Source organism: Lepisosteus oculatus, chromosome 14 (assembly GCF_040954835.1).
Source record: "Lepisosteus oculatus isolate fLepOcu1 chromosome 14, fLepOcu1.hap2, whole genome shotgun sequence".
Classification (NCBI taxonomy): Eukaryota; Metazoa; Chordata; class Actinopteri; order Semionotiformes; family Lepisosteidae; genus Lepisosteus; species Lepisosteus oculatus.
Genome location: NC_090709.1, coordinates 31,904,711 through 31,927,913, shown reverse-complemented (window position 1 = coordinate 31,927,913; position 23,203 = coordinate 31,904,711). Strand labels below are relative to the sequence as shown.

The window sequence follows — 23,203 nt, the reverse complement described above, 5'->3', positions numbered from 1 at the left end:
ATTTCTTGAAGTTCAGAAACAACTTGTTCCAGCAAAGAAATGAACACTTGCTTCAAAATAAATCAAGACGTATGTCTCACTCGCTGTGTGTGCTCTTATCTGTCCATCTCTCTCTCCTCTTCTCTCTGGCAGTCTGTGCAGAGTATCTGAAGGGGATGTAACACCCCTTGGCAAATAAGAAAAATTCTGAGGCAGAATAAAAAAAAAAAAACATTATTCTCTTCTCAGTCAGATTCACAGCTTAGACTCACACTCAGACAGAAGCTCAACTCCGTACTGCTCTCTATCCTAACAATCCAGAACCAGACGATATTCAGACAATCAGTGCTGCTACATGAACAATATCAGACAGAACAGCCTGGACTCATGTCACATTTCCCCCTTTTATCCTTCCTCCCAGCCCTCTTAGAGACATAAAAGAGCTCCTGGTTCTCCTCTCTGTGAACTGGGCTCAGGGGTCACTGATCTGTCAGCTGTGGGCTCTGTTCCAGGTCAGAAGCAAGAAGCTTCTATTAACCCTTTCCAGGACTTCCTTCCCTTCAGTATTACTTTCTTTACTGTATATCAGCCTCCAAACATGTTTTTTAAGTGTTTTATAACACAAGTGAGTGTGGAATTATATTAGTATTTATGTAATAAACAGCAGCATTGACACTCTGATCAGTATATTGATTGTTAGTAGCCAATGGGCCGATGGTCGTGACTACAATAGTGACCAGTTGACCAGTCTGTATCTCTGAGCAGTGCTCTGGTGATTCTACACCAGACCTGGGAATCAGCTGCTCTCACAAGTGTCTCACAGACAGTCTTATAAATGTGCAATTAGATGAAGTCTTGTAACAGTTATACAGTTAATTTAAATCATCAGACTACCTATAGAGCTGAGAGCTGGGTGGAAATGAAACCAGGATACACATTTTAACCTCCAGGAACATGAGTCTGATCCTCCTAGGTTCTATACTCTGATGATTCGTGTAAAACCCTTAAAAGCACTTATTTCAGGGACTCGTGCTCGTTCTCTACTGCTCCACGTGGGTACGCTTTGTAACGCATTAATCTGTGAAGTAAACTTTTTTTTCTGTTTAATGAATTTCATTCCTCGGTTTGTCGCTCTCCTCCTCCAACTGTTATAAATTGCCTCTCTTCACAGCCCATTTTTTTGGGGGGGAGATGTTATATTTGTATGAAAAGCCCTCCGGGCTCCGGACAGGAGTCTCCTCCAGCAGAGACGCGCTCTTTTTTTAATTAAACGTATGGAATTTACAAATATAACTACAACCAGAGGAACAGAAACAGGTACAAGAGAAAAAAAACACAACAGAAAAAAACAGGTAATGGAGTAAATTATGTGATCAAATTGTATTTTTACATATATGTTTTCCTGGCTTTATTATTTCTCAATTATTTATAGAATTTAGTGTTTCAACATGCATGCATTTCCTGTTTAAAATAAAAATCAGCACTCACTTTTTTACAAAACGAAAAAGACGCTTTTCTTTTTGCAACATTTCGAGTACCTCTGGCATTCCTGAAAAAGACACACAAAAACAGCAGAGACGCACTATGCTCTGTCAGAATAAGTGCTGTGACGTCACAGAATCCAGCCAGAGAGCGGGGATCAGAGAGAGAAAGAGTGCGGGAGGCGCACGGAGCGCACGGAGAAGAGTTATTGATCACTTATCTATCGACAACCAATTATCTCAACTGAAGAACCGTAGAAAAATCGATTAACTTCACCAATTGGTGAGTACTGATTCTTTTCTTGATCCTGTTTAAATATCTAAAAAACAGTTAATAAATAATAATAATAATTGCTTACACTTATATAGCGCTTTCTGGACACTCCACTCAAAGCGCTTTACAGGTAATGGGATTCCCCTCCACCACCACCAATGTGCAGCATCCACCTGGATGATGCGACGGCAGCCATAGTGCGCCAGAACGCTCACCACACATCAGCTATCAGTGGGGAGGAGAGCAGAGTAATGTAGCCAATTCATAGATAGATAGGGTTAATAATGTTCAATCTGAAAATAAACAATGATTATTCATATTATTATTTAGGTAACTGTATCCTAGAGCTAGAAAATTATATTTCAAGTTCATAAATGTATGTAAGTAACAGTTTAAATGCATTTTTCCAGTGTTTATAAATCATAAGAATGGTAACCAAGGCGACAGGCGCTCCGTCACTGCACGCGTTTAAGTGTCTCGCATTTGTCACAGAGAGCGGTGTGACGTCACGGGCAGCAACTAATACTAATATCAGTGTCTTCATGTTAATATTAGTGAGAGTACAACTGGTAGTTTTAATGCTAGTGTTCATGTGAGTATTAATGACAGTGGCACTACTGATTGTTTTAGTTTTAATGTTCATATTCATGTTAATATTAATTATAATTATCGTGTTACTGTTAGAGTATTAACACTAGTAGTAATGTTAGTTTTAGTAACAACATTACTGTTATTATTAGTAGTTTGTGTCAGTTTTAGTGATAGTGTTACTGTTGTAGTATTAGTAGTATTTATATTTGTTTTAGTTATTGTGTATCTGTGGATAAGTGTGTTTGTGGTATCTGTGCGTGTGTGGGTGCATGTCTGTGCATGTGTGGTGTCTATGCGTGTGTGGGCTGTTAGTGTGTGAGCGTGTGAGGTCTCTGAGTGTTTGGTGTCTATAAGTGTGTGTCTGTGTGTCTGTGAGTATGCGTAGTGTCTGTTTCTGTGAATGCATGCCTTTGAATGTGTGTGTATGGTGTGTGTCTGTGAGTGTGTGGTTTCTGTCAGTGGGTAGTTTTATATTTGTAAGTGTATGTGTTGGTATGTCTGTTAGTGTGTGTAGTGCCTGCGTCTAGGTGAGTATTAATGATGATAGCATGTGTGAGTGTATATATGTGAGTGTGTAAGTGTCTGATTGTGTGTATAAATGTGTGATGTGTCTGTGAGTGTAAATGTGTGTGAGAGTGTAGGTGTACAGTATATCTATCAGTGTGTGTGAATGTGTGTGTAGGTGGGCTTGGGTTCCACTGGTGTGTCTGACAGAAGTGACCCATCAACAGGTGTTGAGTTCCAGAGCCGCTTGCAAATAAAAACACTTTCTAGAGTCCAGACCAACATCCAGAGAGCTGTGAGTTCTCTGTTTTTATCAGTATTAGTAATAATGTCAGAAGTAATTCCCACGCAAATGATTATTAACCAAGACAGACATCAGAAAATATCGCCTTTGCAGTGATGTCACACCTCTTCTTCATAAATTTTCTTTAATGACAGGACATTTCTGTGTCTGAGTGTCTGCTGCAAATAGCGCGACAAGCCATTTCTCTCCAATATTTTCTGGTGCAGTTATTTATCGCATACAAAATATTATTCTCATTAAGAATATTTTACCTGCAAAGTTACAGTGAAACTGCTACGGCGAATGAACTTTTTATGAGTGAAAAACATTCAGAAGACTTAATGGCTCCAGGGGAGGCTTGAACTTATAACCTCAGCATGACTCCACTGTACACAGCTATATAAGTAACACAGACTGACTGATTGTACCACTAGACCTGTGTAAGGCAGGCTTTTACCCAGATTGTAAAACTGGCACAAATGCAGGGTGAAACATGGGGTTTTGGATGTGGATTCATCTCCACATGGGGGAAAGGGATAGTAAAATATCAAGGAAAATATAAGAGAAGAAAATAAAATATATGTGCTGACTTCAAAGTAGGAAGAGGTGGTTAGACAAGCAAAACAGCTTTGCAAATAATGTGAAGCGACATTGTTTTGTGTCTATCTGCTCACAAATTTCGCTTCATGTGCCTTAAGCTGTGCAATTTGTATGGTTGTTGGATGAGATTGGTTTCTTCAACAGCCCGGTCAATTGCCAGTGGAGAGCTTGCCATTAACACCTTCATGAAGACTCCTTTAATTGTCAAGGCACCTCCTTTGCATAGAATAGTAGCACCAACACTAAGAGAAAGGATGAGAAGTGTCTTTTATCAAGCTATTGCAGTGTTTGTTTGACTGAGGATCCTCTTGTGCTGAACTGGCTCCTGGAGAAGTGTAGTGCAGTAAAAGAGAAGGATTGTGTCACTCAAGACTGTCACAGAACAGAACAATACAATTACAATACTTTTATGAGAGTAAATATTACCGGTGAAACACAGTTTTTATAATGGTGAAAACAGGAGCACCTTCTCTGCATTTTTGACTGAAATATTTAAACGACAAGAAATACTATCACTATGCAATTCATGAATGCAATTGAGCTCCTCTAAATGTTCTAGTCTGATGAAACAATGTATAGAATTAGGTGACAATATTGGAATTAATTCAAATGCACAAGATAAAGTTTCAGCAACAAAAATGTGCTCGAAAATATTTTACAAAAAAGAAACCTTACATTCACCTTAAACAACATTCACCCTCTACGTTAGCAGAGAACAGTAGGACAGATAGTTAGTGTCACTGGACACTGCGTCACAGAGGCCAATCTCTTCTCCCTCATTATGCAGGCTTACCCACTCATGATGAACTGTCCTCCAGTGATAGTCAGTTGCCATCACCGACTCAGATTTCAGACTCAGTTCATGTACATATTATACCTTAATTGTACCTGCCACTGCATTACAATAATTTGATCAAAACACCTGCTAGACAATTATCAAATATTTCCTTTTTTCTTTTAGCAGATAAAAAAGAAGTATTTATTCCTTTCCTCTCCTACCAGTCTTTGCAAGCCACCCAGTTTTCTCTGAGCCAGTGTGAGGTATGAGGCAGTCAAGGCTAACGCAGCTGAGCACTCTAAAGAGGTGGATTAAAGGTCCAGACTCTTTGGGGACGTAAGTTGGAATCCCACTGCTGCCAAATATCTCCAACTATCTCTGTGTTAAGAAGCACTTAATTTTTTGTTGTTACATCCCTTTGATTTAAACCAATTTCATACCAATACATTTAAATAACCACACTGTTCTTACGGCATGGCTTTGTCTGGCAAAAAAATAACATGACATCTCCTTTAAAACACACATTTTCTACAGAGGGAAAAGGAGAACTCGTGCCATTCAACCTTATAGCGTGATGTCATTTTCTCACGCTAATTTTTAGATGCTTGTGATCAAATCTATGATCCTTATGAGTGCGCTCACCCTCCATAAAGGTACCACAGATATAATGTGCCACGTTTTTAGAGAATTGCTTTAAATACAGGTCAGAAGAAGGCGACAAAATGTCCGCTAGGCAGTTCAGCGATGTCAACTGTGTTCTCTGTTGTTTAGGTGTAGAGTGCCAGCCGTTACAACCAAGAACCACACAGTTTCAGGCATCAAAAAGACTTCCCCGAACCCTGATCCTGTCCTTACTCCGATGATGGCATTCAGACATTTCCTGCAACAAAGTGATGATATGGTCTTCAACAACACACGTGAAAAGCTTGTTCCCTACCCCTGCAGTCCTTCTCAAAGAAGGACCAAGTGTGCTCAGTGTTAAATGCACTGTTCATTATTAATAATAATAATAATAAACTTTACTTTATATAGCACCTTTAAAGGTGGCTTCTCAAAGCACTTTGCAGAATTAGAACAATACAATGAAAAAATACACAAGATAAGCAGGATGAGAATACACAGTTAAAGGAGACAGTACACATGCAGCCATTCAAAGTGCGCGGTACAGACACCGCGGTACAGATACCGCAGGTATGATGACACGGGGTACCGCGGTGCGTGATTGGTTGACCGACAGGGGGACTCGTGGTCCGTTGGTCTGTCGTAGAAAGACTTACTGTAAACGTCTTTACTGTGCCCGTTGTAGATATTGAATTTTACCACTGAAGGGAAATCTTAGTAGCTGCGCATAAAAAGAATAGGAGCATACTGTAATGCGTGTGAAGGCCTTAAACGATATTAATTTTGGAACGTAAACATACAGTATATAGCTGGTCTTGGTACTTTAAAGAAAAAAATACACACCAGTATTCCATTTCTCCTTAAACATTGTAAGCTTCGAAGTCTTTAACTAACGTGATACCGGAGTCAACAAGCATACTTTTAGAATTTGATTAAAAGGGAATATAATATGGAATCGCGTATCTAAAGAATTTAATAACGGTATGATTATATCCGTGTACTGCGGCAGAGCTGTGTAGGGCTGTTTCGCCTGCCTGATCATGTGAAATGTCTTGTAGCCTACTGGTCTAGGTGCGTGACTACCAACTGGCAGGTTGTGTGTTCAAATCCAGCTGGTGCTGGACTTTTCATTTTTATTTATTTATTTTTTAATCGCGTAACATAAACATATTACCGTATGCAAACTGTACTGTATACAGTATGTATATGTATATTTAATGTCTTAACTGTGCCCGTTTAATTGAATTAAAAAAAATTATTTAACACGAACATTAAGCTGTTTACATCTTCCGACTGAGAACAGTCACCCGTTGCTACCCAACGCAGAATGGTGATTGGCTGACACTATCTGACACCCCTCTGATTGGAGAAAAAAGACGTGCTGGTTTGCTATACACACTGTGCCAGGAAGAGGATTTCTTTCTATTCAAAACGTGTATTTTAAAAGTTTAAGAAGTAAAAACCTTACAGCGTACACAGATTTCTAAACTGATCAGGATTGTTATCTTTGTCTTATGCATAATAATGTTCACCGCTCTGTCCAGCAAATTAATAATAAACTTTATTTTATATAGCGTTTTAAACGAATATGTAATTAGATTGCTCATAAACCTAATCACTTGCTTTTTCTTTTTATTTAGGCTCAGATTTCAACTATAGATCGTATTATTAATAACCATAATAACAACCAACCAACAAAAACAACCATATAAACATAATGGTGGTGCTGGACCTTCCAGTTTTATTTATTTTTTAATCGCGTAACATAAACATATTACCGTATGCAAACTGTACTGTATACAATATGTATATGTATATTAAATGTCTTAACTGTGCCCGTTTAAGTATTGAATATTCATATCTAATTTTACCACTGAAGGGAAATCTTAACATAAACATACGGTATATGGCTGGTCTCGGTACTTTAAAGAAAAAAATACACACCGGTATTCCATTTCTCCCTAAACATTGTAAGCTTCGAAGTCTTTAACTAACGTGATACCGGAGTCAACAAGCATACTTTTAGAATTTGATTAAAAGGGAATATAATATGGAATCGCGTATCTCAAGAATTTAAAGACCAGACAATCGCAAACTCGTTTTCAATAAAATTATTTTATTCATTCAGCAGTTTGTGAGAGGGACATCCAGCAGGGAGAGACACACACACCGGTTTTCATTGACAAAATTGTTTTTTTTTCAATTCCTCTTGTCTAACAGGAATGTTTTGTTTGTGGACAGACTGTTAGACAAGAGGAAAAGACCGCCTCTTCCTATGAAGCATTTCGTTGATCCGATCACGAATTATTTTTCAGTCGTACGCAGCAAGGGTTGAGAATCTCCGATTCACCATCGTACTAATGGTTTCCCGGAGATTGCAAGGCAAGGCACTTTTGCCTCTGGACCCATCGAAATTTACAGACGTGGTCCACCCCCAGTAAATTTCAAAAGTCACAAGATTTCGAAACACGAGGGCGGCGTAGCGGTCGGCTCTTGCTTTCCCATCTATGCCGATGCACTGCAAGTACAACCCCCCCTCCATCTCCTGGGTGATGGGTAGCAGTTGGACATCTGGGAGAATTATTCGTCCCACTGGCATCTGTGAATTCCGCTGTGCTTCCTGGGGGGAGATAGCCGGCGGGGACAGCATCAACAGATTCCTGCGCGGTGGTGAACTGAGAGGCCGGGATGGAGTGTCCTGAGGCGGTGTGTGCTCTGCGGGGGGCAGAGCTTCCTCCAGGCATTGCAGCCTGCGCGGCGGGGAGAGGCACTTTTCAGGAGACAGCTGCTCAACTGTTTGACTGCTGGAACTCTAGCCTCCCAATCCTCCCCAGTAATGCATCATAATGCTCCCGCTGCTGCCGAAATGTCTCCATACAGGTGCTGCTTCTACAGGTTGGCACCCTGGCCAGTGGCCGAGAGCAGAGACCCACGGCCTGTGGCAAAATAACATAATTCATGTAAGAAATAAAGTCACACAGTAGTATTCATCAGTCGTGGAACAGAAGTCAAAATAAACTTTTCTTTTTTTCCGTCTTACCGCTTTCTTTTTTACTGTCCTGGTGGTAGATCGTTTCGCCCGTGCGGTGTTTTCTTGAAGAACAGGCTACGAAGAAATAATTATAATTGAATTTAAAATTCAAAACGGCAATAATACCTTGTAATATGCGCTGTAATCGCGTATTTCAGATGAAGTCTGCTGTATTTGCTTACCCTTCGCTCTTTGGAAGCTGGGGCGGCAGAAGCACCCCGTCTCTTCCCGTAAAACGCCTTGGTCTCCATACTGTACTATGGTCGCTGTAGTGCAGGTTTGCAGTTTTTTTTTTGTGATGGGAGCTCACCCAATCCCTTGGTGTCTTTTATGCGTCACACATACTGTATTTCAGCGCCATATATTTCATGGATATTATGGAATATAATGGATGGATATCTTAGTTATCTTTCTAGTTCACAGGTTTGCATGCATAATTTAATTTTGAAAGCCACTGAGACATCAGGTACTACTGTTGTATTTAAGAAAAAGAAACAAAACAAAAAACATACTAACAACTGTGCCATCCTACTCCTTAGTTAATACATTTTATTATTCATAAACAGTTAACATTGTTAGCAAAATATTTTGAATTATATTTAACCCTATTTTTTCTTTAGTTTTGTATTTAACTTATTATATGATAGTCAGACTTAATGTATATTAATGTATATTTGAACAATGAAAATATATTTTTACAAGATTTTACATTAAGCACTTAAAATTAATATGGTTAATAATAGTAAACTGTAACATGCTGTAACAAGATCGGTTAAACTGCGAAGAAAATCCTTTCAGAGAAAATGTTTCAGGTGTGAAGAACATAGATCTCCAATGCAGGGTGTTCCCACACACCCTGCCCCCACTACCATTAGAATATACACAAACATTTTAGCGTTTCATTCTGAGCAGAAGACCCTCACACCTGAAGAGTGCTGGCTGTGACGAATTAAACCGGTTTTACAGGTTTCAATCACAGACCATGTGACATGGGACTCAGTAAACTACAGTAACACCGTATTTGATAACGCTTTAAAAACGCTATAAAATAATGTGACTTGGCACAGAACAAGTCACATCAAGTCAATTTAAACACAAGCTGTCTTTAGCCCTCTAAGCTGGTTCATACAGAAATGTAGAGATCCAGGCTCAGAACACACAGCTTCATTAGCGAATACATATGCAGGACAACTAGAGAAGACGTTTTACAGAGGATGGATTTTTAGAAACATCCCATCAGACATCCCATCATATTCACAACGTGAAATCTAGAAAATAATATTAAGTAACCAAAATCCGCAATATGGAAACAGAACCTGTGTAATTGTTGATAGATGATGTACTCGTAACATATTTTCAAGACGAACTACAACATTTAAAAAATGACTTGTATGTACAGTACTTGATATCTCTAATCAATCCACGGGTCCCAGCACAAAACGAAAGTAAAACGCATACCGTTTCGCGCTTCTTATTAGTTGCTCAAAAGTAATTTGACCGTATGAAATGCATAATATAAACCTAGAAACATATACATGAGCAGTACTTAAGCACTGTAGTATCGGTGTTAAGACATACCTCTCAAATACTGTAAATCAATTTAAAAATATCTCAAGACCGATTCTGGTCGTAATGAAACCATGCAAGGGAGTTTTTATGTCCGTTGCAGTTCTTTTGCAACATGAATATATTTATATCGTTATTAATTTCTTGAGATACGCGATTCCATATTATATTCCCTTTTAATCAAATTCTAAAAGTATGCTTGTTGACTCAGGTATCACGTTAGTTAAAGACTTCGAAGCTTACAATGTTTAGGGAGAAATGGAATACCGGTGTGTATTTTTTTCTTTAAAGTACCGAGACCAGCCATATACCGTATGTTTATGTTAAGATTTCCCTTCAGTGGTAAAATTAGATATGAATATTCAATACTTAAACGGGCACAGTTAAGACATTAAATATACATATACATATTGTATACAGTACAGTTTGCATACGGTAATATGTTTATGTTACGCGATTAAAAAATAAATAAATAAAAATGAAAAGTCCAGCACCAGCTGGATTCGAACACACAACCTGCTAGTTGGTAGTCATGCACCTAGACCAGTAGGCTACAAGACAGCTCGCATGATCAAGCAGGCGAAACAGCCCTACACAGCCCTGCCGCAGTACACCGATATAATCATACCGTTATTAAATTCTTTAGATACGCGATTCCATATTATATTCCCTTTTAATCAAATTCTAAAAGTATGCTTGTTGACTCCGGTATCACGTTAGTTAAAGACTTCGAAGCTTACAATGTTTAGGGAGAAATGGAATACCGGTGTGTATTTTTCCTTGTGATATTTTAAGCTCTAGTTGAATGATAGGTGTCGCATTTTAAATCATTTTCGTAGTTAGAAATTATGAAACGCCCTGTTAAAAGCAAGGAAGTTTTTATGCCCGTTGAAGTAAAACAAAATGCCTGACAAAGTATGGCTTGGACAGATTCCAAGTGCTTGTACAAATGTGCTAAAGAAATTATACTTTGAGTATACAGCTTGTCCAAAGCCATCCATTATTAATACTATTAGTAATATCTTCAGTAAAGGCTTTGATGCATAAATATTTCTGATAAAGGTAGGTTGTGTACTTTTGTCCAACTGAGCAATCTTGCTTTCATAAAATATACCAACATTTTAATGACTGATGATTAACATGCTGTAATACACAGTTCAAAATTAAACGCTCAAATGCTGTACATGAGAGGTTAAGCTCCCCCTGGTGGTTTTACAAGGCGACGCAGGATAGTTAGTCACGTGACACACGTGAAATGCGTGAAACGCGTGATACCGTGACACGCCCACCGGGGTATGCCGCGAAATACCTCACCCATTTTGAATGGCTGCATCTGTAGATTGTGGTACTAAATACAGTAGGAGCAAAGGGGTAAAGAATAGTTAATTAAAGGCTCTTCTAAAGAAGGAGGCTCTGAGTCTGGATTTGAAGGAGTTTAGACAAGGTGACTCTCTGATATCCTTGGGGATAGAGATCCAGAGGTTGGGGGAATAACCGGAGAAGGCCCTGTCACCCGTAGAGTGTAGACGGGCTTGGGGGACAGATAGGAGACCAGAATTAGAAGAGCCAAGGTTGCGATTAGGGGAGTAGGGCAATAAGAGCTCAGACAGGTACTGAGGTGCCAAGCCATGGAGAGGCTCATAGGTGAGCATGAGGATTTTAAAGTCGACATGAAACTTGACAGGGAACCAGTGCAAGGACTACAGGATAGGAATAATGCGATCACCGACCTTGTCCAGTGCTAATTTCTCCCTTGTGGCCGCTTGTTCATTTTCGACTGTCGACTCAGAAGAAGTCCTTTATTTGACTTGATCAACACCAATCCCTAGAGGATTTCGAAAGCTGAATCAAAATAACATGTGACTCTGGGTGGACTCCAACCCACAACCTTTGAATGACTTAATTCTATTAACATCTAGAAGTCCAACACGCCCTCCATTGTGCCACAGAGCAAACACTTGTGCTAAAACATAAAACACCTGCAGAAAGCTGTAACACATGCATATCCTTTCATCCTTAAATTGAGCTCCATAAATATTGGCAGTGATTGGCCTGCTGTTTATGAATAGATACCACTGCGATTCACACCCAGGATCTTTTGTTTTTTAGTCAGGCACACTAACCAGCTAAGCCATGGCACCAAACATGCAAAATGTTATCTACAGCTTCAAACATCTGTGAGAAACAGGCAGCTTTGCAGTGTTACACCTGCTGGCTCAAAAGGTTAACCTTTTCAAAGATGAAGATCGGGAGAGGATTTCTTTGTCAATTCAATCAAACGTTTCAGAAATGCGGAAAGATTGGTGTGATTCATGCCCAGCGTGGGTTCTCGTTTGCTTACAAATAGAATTAATTTCTTTCTCCAATCTACTCAACTTCAATTTTTGCTAATCTTTTGTTTAATTGCTTCCTAATGTATACTTTGCTGATTACTGCACTGTTCAATTTACCAGTTGATTTTCATTTCTTGTTTTGTAAGACAAAGAGGCTGTTCAAAACGTTACCTCACACTTCAGCCGCAGAGGCGCAGAGAGAGATACTACGACAGGTAACACCCCATGAGAAATATCATGAGCATCTGTAAAACCTCTCTACCTGCCCACTCCCCACACCGACGTGTGTGAGGAGGGTTTTAAAGGGACATTTTGAAGTGTAGAAACATTTTATTGTTCCGTAATTTTCTGTGCAGTTTGTTCCCCTTCAACTCTGCCCAACAACAGAGGTAATGTTTAATACGACAAGAGTAAAGGCACACTGCACATCTGCAAAAGACCACATCCGAGTTTAGTTACAGCAACATCAGAGATTGGAAGGTACAGTAGGTAGTTTCAGATCACTTTTTTATTCAAGTTTTAAGCAACCCTGAATACCTTCTTAAGAAAAATGTGAGAATCCCAGCTAAATCCAGTACGATAGCTGCACTGATCTACAGTATAAAGTTAGAAAACTGTTTGTGCGTTAAAAGAAGACACACCGCCCAGAGCTTTTCTAAAACAGGAATTACACATTTTGGAATGCGCCCTCCTTTATAAATTAAATAAAAGGTCTGAAGTCTGCTCCAAAGAAGAACTATATTCAGAGCTGCCAAAGAAGTTGAGATTTCACCAAGTGACAGGAAATATCTCATAAAACGAAGGTACAGTCATTTCCATGTTGGACAAGAGCTAAAGCCCAGTGTTCTTTAATTGAGTAATGTGAGGAAGGCATGTGCTGCAGAAGGTAGTGTGGCTGAGCAGTCTAAGGTGTTGGGTTTTAGGCTACAGTCTTTTTGGAGTCATGGGTTCAAATTCCGCTGCTGCCAGTTTCTTCTATGTTAAGACCTTGCTTCCGATGAGAATATGATCAGTTAAGAATTTATTCGACAGTCTGTCGAGAGATTGGGATATCTTTCAAGATAGTCTTTGTCAGCTCAACATCAAGGCAAAAAAAAGCTTTAATTTGTCTTCTCAACAGAAATGCTCATTGACCCTTTCAGCTTCATGCAGGGAACAACAGCTGCCGAGATAACTTTTCAGTCAGTGCGAATCGTAGTGTGCTGTCAATTCCATTTAATATTGCTTTTGGCTTGCATTCAGCTTTTTTCAGTGAAACTCGAATGCTCTGCTTTTTCACACCGAATTGTCAGCAGGAGTACAGTTTATGAAATCTTTGCACACAGCGCTCCATCAGGAATACTTTATCAAGATTAGAAGAAATTGTGGGATTCTCTGCATGCGTTCACAACGCATACCTCAAACAACAGCACCATTCAATGGGAAATTGATTCTGCTTCTTGCTGTTGTTCCTGTGGTTGCGGTAGTTATAAAGTTGAACGCTCTTCCACCTTCTGCCATAGTATTCACAGGGTCGGCTTCATCAATTGGCTCACAAAGGTCAACTGTGATTCGGCTCCGGAAAAAATCAGCAGCAGTGTCGTTATTTTGTCAGTGGGTATGGCTGTCTTTTAAAACACAAGAAAAACACGAGTTTGTGGATTTCTCCAAATAGCAACAGCAAGTTTTAAACCTGCGATAAACATTCTTCCAGTTGAATAGTTTTCCTTCAAGGAAAAGGCAGCACAACAGGGAGAGTCAATATTTAAAGACTTCAGCATCTGTATTGGATTGCTTGTATGCAGACATCGCTCAGAATCCCTAATATTATTCTCCCGAATTCAGTTGTGCAGTGCTTTAGTGGTTTCAGAGTTTCTTTTATCGACACTGCTGTAGTAGAGAAGTGACATAATCACAAACGCAACCATTTGTGCTGGCTGTTTCACTATTAAGCTTTGTTAACTATCACATGATTTTAACTAATTTAACGTCATCTTCAGGAAGGCAAGAGAGCACTGCACACTGAGCTGAAAGCTGTGTGAGCTCCTAACTGGGTGTCCTGTGCTGTTACATGCGCTCTCATATAGCTTGCCACCTTTAAAGGTGCAATATAAAATAAAGTTATTTATTATAATTATTATATAAACTCAACCCCTGCCAATGATTCGGTGTGAAGAAGCAGAACATTCAAGTTTCACAGACAGAAGCAGCACGCAAGCACAACCAACATTAAAATGGAGGGCATTAAAACTGAGTTTCTTGAGAGACTGTGAAAAAGCAATTCATTCCCTTTCATATGAAGTCAGCTGAAAACAATAAAACTACATACAATACAAACAAGAGCACATATAAAATATCAATAACATCGGCAGGGGCACATGCTATAACACAATTACACTTTATGAAAAAAGATTACACAAGGTAAATAAAGATAAGGTCCGCACAGCTTGTTCTTACATTTCGAAAGAGTCCATAAATACCCCTTTACGTCTATTTTGAACTGTTCAAACGTAGGACTCTTCCCAGACCATTTCACTTTATCTCACATTCCTAAACGAGAATGCATCTCCTGTTTTAGAACTATTTTGGGCAGTATGGCTTATGCAACGCACCCACAGTATTCTAACCATGGACTGCAGATCTGTGCTGTAGTTCAGCTGAATTTGAGGGATCCAGCAAACGTACTGGGTTTGACTGGGATTCTGAAATTTCTCTTGCAAAGGTATTCGGGTTTGTTTGAACCTTTGATAAAAAAGTGATCTGATCTGAAACTACCCAGCTTCCAATCTCTGAGGTAGTTGTCACTAAACTCGGTCGTGATGTGGCACACATGTGCCATGTGCCTTTACTTTTGTAAAAAACTGGTATGGGGAAAAGTTTCTTAATATTTATTTTGATTAGCATGCAAGAAAATGTGATCATTACCTATGGAATTTCCCGCCAGCGTGGAGCTTGAATTCACAATCTTGAGATTGAGTGTTCAAGAGTCACAGAAGAGGTCGGCCTGGTCTTCAGTTTGCCAACCATAAGCTCCGGCAGTGCTCCTCTGTAAAGCAGATTGTTCGGATCGGTTATGTGGGACGGCACTTCGATATTAAGATCGTTTGCAGCACACGCATGGTTTCCCCCCTTCACGCAAAAAACATAGACGAAGGAAGCTCTCTTGTCTTGGGCTGCTGACTCCCGGATTTAAAGCGCTCTGGGTGCCAGCTAAGTCTCTAACAAGCACACTATAAAGACAGGAATTACACTTTGCTCACATCACGCATGGAATGGCGAGGCTACTTGTTCCAATATTATCTAGTGTCACCTCATATGGTGCCGATTCCTGGTTTTCATTTAAGAAAGAGCACTGCAAACACCGTAAACAGTGCAAAACGTGTGATGAAAGAAGTCTTTTCCCCCCTTTTGTCTAAAGCAGAACACAGCGGAGTCATGCCGAGGGTTGTGAGATCAAGATTTCAGTGGAGCACTGTCGTCTACGTCTTTAGCTACATGAGTTGGACATCCTCTTGTACACGGAAAGCAGATTGAGATCCTCTGACATGAAAAGTGCCAGATAAAAGCCATTTCTCATCCTTTCTCTTAGTGGTGGAGCTATCGCATGTAAATGAGGCAACTTGCAAGGCGAGCAGGCTTGGTGCACACCGAACGCAGATGTCTCAGAGCAGTTGAGACGTGTCCAAGTGGCTGTCAAAGGACAGCACTTTGCTGGCGCCGTGGCTTAGTTGGCTAAAGCGCCTATCTAGCAAACAGGAGATCCTGGGTCCGATTCCCAGCGGTGCCTTTCCTCCTGTCTTACTGTACAGAATGTATCCTTACGGGCAAAACCCATGCCTTTTAATCCAGGTGAATGCAAGTGTTCGTTTCCTTTCTGGAACAACCTGTATTGAAAGAAATCTATACAGCTTGCGAAAGATGAAACACAAATCTTGCTTATCAGTGAAGAAGAGGTGCTCCCAGCAGGCCAGCTAATACCAGCAAAGTTTTTTTTTCACCCTGACCAGAGAATGGAGAAAAGTGAGGCGCCTGTGGCTCTGCAGTGTAATCAGTTTGCGTGTTCGGCGGTTCCCAGTGGGCAAAAGACGTATAATATACGTCTATTAAACGCATACCTTAGACGTCTAAATGTGGTCTACAATTCGTCTAGAATGAAATTCTAATATATGTCTAAAGTTATACGTCAATTATACGTCTATGTTTAGACGTTCATTATACATAGATGGTTGGAGTTCTATTATAAGGATAAATTTAGAGGACTATTATACATATATGGTTGGAGTTCCGGATAACTTTAGAGGTATATTATACGGATAACTTTAGAGGACTATTATACGTATATGGTTAGAGGTCTATTATACGTATAACTTTAGACGTCTATTATATGTATATGGTTAGAGGTCTATTATACGGATAACTTTAGACGTCTATTATACGTATATGGTTAGAGGTCTATTATACGGATAACATTAGAGGTCTATTATACGTATATGGGTAGAGGTCTATTATACATCAAAGATAGATTTTATAGGTGTAGAAACAAGTAAACCAAGCCAATGATTAGGTTTAGAAATGTATTCTGAAAATACACATTCACACCTGAAACATATGTATTTCAAATTATACATTGTATACAATCAATCAACAATCAACATATGGGCAATAATCATAAAAAACACAACTAGTCTTAAACTTCAGCTACAAATTCTGGTAACATGGCAATATACAGTATAGTAATGACAAACACAAAACTAATTACATTAACACACTAACTCAAAACCACATTTTGATTCAAATATACATTTTAGAATGTACAACTTCTATATTTCCAAGAAAAAAAAATATTACAATGGAAGTTAAGACGATTTTTGTCCACTATTTGCAAACCCTGTCTAATTGTCCTAACAGTTAGAACCAAAAACCTATTATTTTCAGAGTCCAGATCTCCTGGCCCCCTGCCTTGCATATGCATTCTTCAAGTAACACATTGCGTGCTCCTTTATTTCTTTTTCTGTTGATGTAGGGTGGGACTTCAGCACCGCAGCTAGAAGAAAATTATATAATATTACTTCCCAAATAAATGATGATTAATATCTTCTTTAGTATAATCTAAAAAATGAACGGTTTACTAAGCTCAAAGCTGAAATAAATGTATAAAATTTGGCTTGCATCATAGCAGTTGAGCAATAAAGTCTGTCCTAATTAAAGAGTACCCAAAGTTTGAAAGGACAACAGAATAAGAATAAGAGAAACGGCAAAACGATTTTGTGTCATCTTCCCCATTCACACTATTTTATGTGCCATTTTTTTGCTTATTCACGTACTATTTTAATCAAAATAATATTAAGAAAGATCTGTATGTATTCAGATAGTATTATTATTGTTCATACTTACTCGTCAAAAGAGGATTGCTGAGATATTTGCGGATATACTTCTACGTTTGAAAAATGGTGACCAACGAATACTAGCAATGCATTGTGGTATATAACCGGAAAATATGCTGGGTTCGATATTTTCTCAACGTATGCGTTTATTAATGTTGTCGATATTATGGTTGAAATTTAACATTGATAATACATGGCGGCTATGTGCCCCCTGCTATGAGCTGATGTGCAATTTTAACGCATGCAGTTAGTAAGGATCGGTCACTGTTGTATGGTATTATATATAATGACATTATGGAATAGGATGGGGACAGGCCTGGCAACACGGGGGGAGGGGGGAATGTCGCCCGTTCAGTTTTGGGCAAAAAGATTTACCTAACTTAATTTGCGCCCTAAAAAAATAGTTGTACTTTGTCAATGGTCAGACAACACTAAATGACACGAACAGTCACTCAGTCTGTTTGATGGACAGGAGGGCTATCCGTCCAGGAACTGCACATATCAGTGTCGTTATTGAGTGTCAACATTACGATCCTGTTTGCTCAGGTGGACCGATTCCTTGCAGTAGTTTATCATTATACTTAAAATCGTTATATAACTAGGACTAGTTATAGCAGTCTGTGCTTTCTGTTGGTTTTACAACATTTTTTTCTTAACGATTCAGAACGTCCATGTAGCTGCAAAAATGAACGCTGGTACTTTTCGCTCCAGGCAATACAAACCGTGAGAGTGACGAAAAATGTGAAACTGAACTTCATCGCAAATACCAGATTGCTAGTCGTTATCTTCTATCATGAAGCACTAATCAATGGCATAGCTGTGAGATTTCATTTGGGTTGCTGCACCGTACAGCTCAGTTTCAACCGAAATATCACTCCCCCCTCAGAATTTCAGACGCCCCCCTACAGATTTTTCCCCCACTGATGGGGGACGGGGTGTCCAGGAAATGGTGTATACGGCTCTCTGCACAGTGCACGAAGTAAATTATTTTGGCAGTAATTAATTTATTATATTTACTATATTTATTATACACGTGTAAATTAATTACTGCCAAAATAATTTACTTCGTGCACTGTGCAGAGTGCCGTATACTCCTAGTTGCGGCACACACGATACATACAGTAAAAAGCCTCAGGCACTGTGTTAGATTTGTATTCGACGTTATATATGCGTTTATTCATGTCGTCGATTTTACGGTTGCAATTCGACGTTGATTATACGTCGAGGCGACGTATATATACGTATAGACGTAATTTCGCCGTAAATATACGTATATTCGACGAATCAATGCCCACTGGGAATGTATCTTTGGTTGTTCTGAGATCCTTGATAGTTTCCTCAAATCCTTCAAATGAACATCCATATCAAAGCAATTATGTTTATATTTATTACAATTAAGGTACATATACAAAATATCAACGCACATTTGTATAATGCTCATTTAATGATTGTCAAGGATTGTCAAGTTCTCCAACAAATCTGTGTTCTAATTTTAAAATATTTTTGCTAAGGATACAACGGGTGTATAAATGAATTCTCCTGACAGCCAGTTGAAGATAAAATTCCACGCGTGAAAATGGTTCTCTTGAACATTGACTTAGGTACTTAATTGTTTACATGTAGTTCCACACGAGTAAAATGCACATTTCCTGCAAAGATCAAGAGGCTTTACAAAGAAATCCCATCAAGTTTAAGAAGAGATTATGGTGTAGTGATTCATAGCCGTTCAGGGACGCCAAATATGTAAGAAAAGTGGCTCTCTGAAGGCACCAGTTCTGTAGGGTTTGGGCATTTACTGAGACAATTATTAATTGTAGCAGTAAATCACAAAGTTGATTCTTTTGATGGCTTTAGAATCCAACCATGCGACATAACTCAAACAACGCGCACACACAGGTACTAATACACGAGGATACATTTATTAATACATAAAATATGCATATAAACCTAACAGATCTTATCGAGAGGGTTATCAGAATACAAAAGATATATATTCAATCAGTTACAAAGTGTTACACATATCAAGAGGACATACGTTCAGTATATCATTCATTAAGACCGTTTCGTAAAGTGAACTTGGTTACAACTTCTACATTAGATACTCAAACAAGTACATAACTCTTAGGAATTAAATTGATATCAACTGGTTGGGATAACAATTGAATTCTCGAGCTGTAATGCATTGAAGTTGAATACTCATCCAATCTTTGGGGATTCAGATCTCCTGCGGGCACAAAGAAACAGTTGCAGGCTTTTGCTGTCCAATCCGCGCTCTCTGGCTTGGTGCCAGGCTGTGCTGTGCGGCTTGCGACGGTGCGCTGCTGATGCTCACTGTTGGCTTTAACTAGCAAAGTTTGTGCACAGGAGAAAAGATGACTGTGGGTCCCAGCAAGTCAGGAAGAGGACCGGTTCGTTCCTAATGAAGAGCTAGTTCTGAATAGTGATTCAGCTGTCCACAGTTCCGACCTGTTCACGAGGCCTGCTGCTGGTTACTCTCTGGCAACCTCCACTCTAGACTCTTAGAACAAAGGAAAGTTCTGGCACTCGGACACACTGGCCGTTCCGTGGTTGTCCGGGCTGAGTCTCAGGATGGTCAGGAGGCGCGCTGCGAGAATGTCCTGCCCTTGGGAGCCTTCTGCTCCTGGGCCGTCCTGCCCTGGAATTCTCCTTTGAATTCCCTTTAGAACAGTCCACAGAATCCTCTCCAGAATCCCTTCTGAATCTTGTTGAATCTGAATCTTGTTGAATCTCCCAGGCTCTCTGTGTTGCCTGTTTTTACCTGGAGGAACTTCAGCTCATTGATTGGCTGAAAGTTCCATGGGCATCAGAGTCCCACGTGGGTTACTCGGCCCTACCAGTCCCTGATTGGTTGATCAAGGTGAGATATGAGTCACTTAGTCCTGACACTTAGGAATGCAATCCAGATGTCCAACTCGCACTCCCTAGACAGATAGGCACCAATGGATGACCATTGATCATGATAGCCAGGCTTAGCTTAGTGCATCCCCCTTTGGGAGCTGTCCTTGGACCTTAAATCACCTTGCATGAATGGTTTCTCTGTGGCTGCACCACAGAGATGAACAGAGAAATGAGGCCTCATTTGGGAAGCTCAGAAACACTTAATTCTGCCTTATTATTAAGCCTCGCCGCTACATATCCCCCCTTTTTGAAGGTCACGAGGTCCCGAGGCATTGTTGCCTTCAAAACAAAACAGAGTTAAGTGATGTCCCTTGCCATTAGAACATTAATCTTAAATGTCTACATTACTCCTCGAGAATTCATACCGGAACCAGCATTGGATACAAACAGGATGAATAACATCTGGAGTATGTATAAACACGGTAGGAGACATTATCTCAGTCTAGGAATTACACATCAGGAAGTTCACTGTCAATATCTGATACCTCTGTGGTAGATATTTGGGGAGAAGTCACTTCCTTTCTTTTGACATGCTACCTTTGACTCATTCATGCTACCCAGAGTACATCTTGATGTGAGAGTACATCATTCAGAGTACACTGTCAGTCATGATCCAGCTACCTGGCAGTAGTGTTACAATAACAACAGTTCCTGTTCCCAGCCCCCGATAAACCACAACACCTGTGTTGGGTATCTGCTAGGGTGGTTTGGAGGTTTGTTCCATTAAAGCAAACTAACTACCTGTACCTCTTCAGGGCTTACTGTTTCTTGGATTTCTATCCAATTGAATAGTGTGGCACCTGAAGGCATCTTAGACCTCAAGTTTGGTCTTATATTGTCTGGTTCCAGACCGTACAGTGTTAAGTTACCATGCTGTACTATGGCCTCCTCGGGAACTTACAGGAAAACTATTGGTTAGGTAGCTGCATTGTGGTAGCTGTATCATGCCCGTCACAAGTCATAGTGTCAGTTAAATGTGGTGTGCTGACCAGCCATTTACTTCCCACCTGCTCTTCATGGGGTTCATTAACCTCCCTCTGCCCATTAGTAGCTTTACACCCTTCATTGGTGAATCGTTTAGACACAGCCAATGGATAGCTTTGGTAGCCATACCCATCTCAAGATTTGGAACCGAATTCAATCTTGGTTTGCCTTCTGGGTGAGCTATGAGCGATGGGGTTAATGTCACATACTCCTCTACTGAGAAGAGTGGAATCAAGTGGGTTGGGATTTGTGCCATGGTTAGACTGGCTACAGTGGCACTAAACTCCCTTAACAGGTCTTGTGTCAACATTCTGGCCTGTTGCACACAAGCATAAACCCACTGTATAACACCAACAATCATGTCCACTGTTTGGGGAATAAGGTTTAACCCTGTTGCATAGGAAGTTGCCTGTAGGGTTTTCCCTAAGCTTTCCAACTTTTGCTGCTGTTGATACAGTCTGTCACTACCCTCTGGCATTTCTGACACCTGCCTTCTTGGGGCAGTCAGGGTGAGAGTGCCAGTAGCACACAAACCTACCAGAAATAGCAAATGTGCAACAGTGGCGGCAGCAATCAGTCCTCCCAAAAGTATTTTCGGGCGGCTGATCCCAGTCATCTCCTTCTGAGTGACTGTTGCCTTTCTAAGCTGGCACAGCGTGTAGATGGTGTCTTTCTCAGTATGCCCTGTGGCATCTTGGGCACCAACATCCTGGAAATCTGGGGAGATCTGACGCAGCGGCTGATGCTGCTCCTCCGTTTCCAGGGCATCTGCTTTCTCGATTTGTTCATGCCTGTGCTCTAGGAACCCTGCAGGGGGCGGTGCAGCGGTGGAGCATGCCTGACCCACGGCTGAGTGGTCATCTGGAGCACTTGAGTGATCTGGGATTGTTACCCTATTCTCACTGTTCAGGTCCACCCTGCACACTTCCTGATTGAGGAATCCCTCTATCGGCATGTTTACAATCGTTCGCTGGGCGTGGGTGTAGGACACCTGCTCGCTCCCCCTTTCCCTCGCTAGGGGTTCAGGGAGCTGCCCCAGCACTGGGATAGCTAGTTCACTGTCTTTGAACTCACTATCACTCACCAGGCCCATGTCAGTGCAGGCGGGGATTCTGACACCTCTCTTTGCGATGTCCTGCACTGGCAGGCGGGTGACTTTACCATCCAGCTCCAGTCTGGGTGAACCACTGTTGGTCAGACTCAGACTGACAGACTGAGCTGGTGGCTGTAAGAAAACCGGTTTGGCTTTCATTCCCTGTCCCTTCTGGGGGACTGGGTGTGTTGGCAACCCTGCCGTTGAGGCAGGAACAATCAGGTCAGTCTCACTCACTACCTGGTAGTTGTGAGAAATAATGTTACCTGACTGCAGGTTCCCTGGGTCAAAGCAGAGGGAATCGGCATCTGGGATCAGGTGTGTCCACAGCGCAGTAGTCTCAGCGTCCAGCTGGACCTCCTGTCTAACCTGTGAATGTTGCACCAGGGGCACCTGGCGGTGGCCCTGCGACAGCTGCTCAAGCAGATCCTCACTAATAGAGGACCTCTCAGGGCTAAGGGTGAGGGCTACATCACCAACCTGCTCTCCTTCCATCTGGATCCCTTCCACCACTGCGGGGTGGTGGTCCTGACCCCTCTTGGGTGCCAGGGTGTACAGGGAAAGCTCCTTTTCATCGCCAGGTGGGGAGATCTGCTCCTCTTTAGGGATGTAAAAGGTGTGTGCTTTACCTGGTGGATCAGGCGGCTGCTTGGAGCACCGCTCCTGTGGCATGGAGGCTGTTGGGACCTCAGCCGGGACACGACTTCCCTGTATATCCGGGGAACAAGGAAATATTTTTATTTCTTGTCCAGAGGGAACAGAAGGAATCTCCGCATAGGCTTCTGTGTTCGGTGGGCACTGTG

General features: G+C 40.8%; 1 non-coding gene and 1 pseudogene across 1 annotated transcript; both read left to right on the top strand.

Annotated features, from left to right (window-relative positions):
- The window catches only part of LOC138242338 (zinc finger protein 850-like), a 1,462,105-nt pseudogene that overhangs the window by 104,284 nt on the left and 1,334,618 nt on the right, over positions 1–23,203 (top strand).
- On the top strand, positions 15,734–15,807 carry trnaa-agc (transfer RNA alanine (anticodon AGC)). The gene has a single exon. It is a non-coding gene; the product is annotated as a tRNA-Ala (tRNA).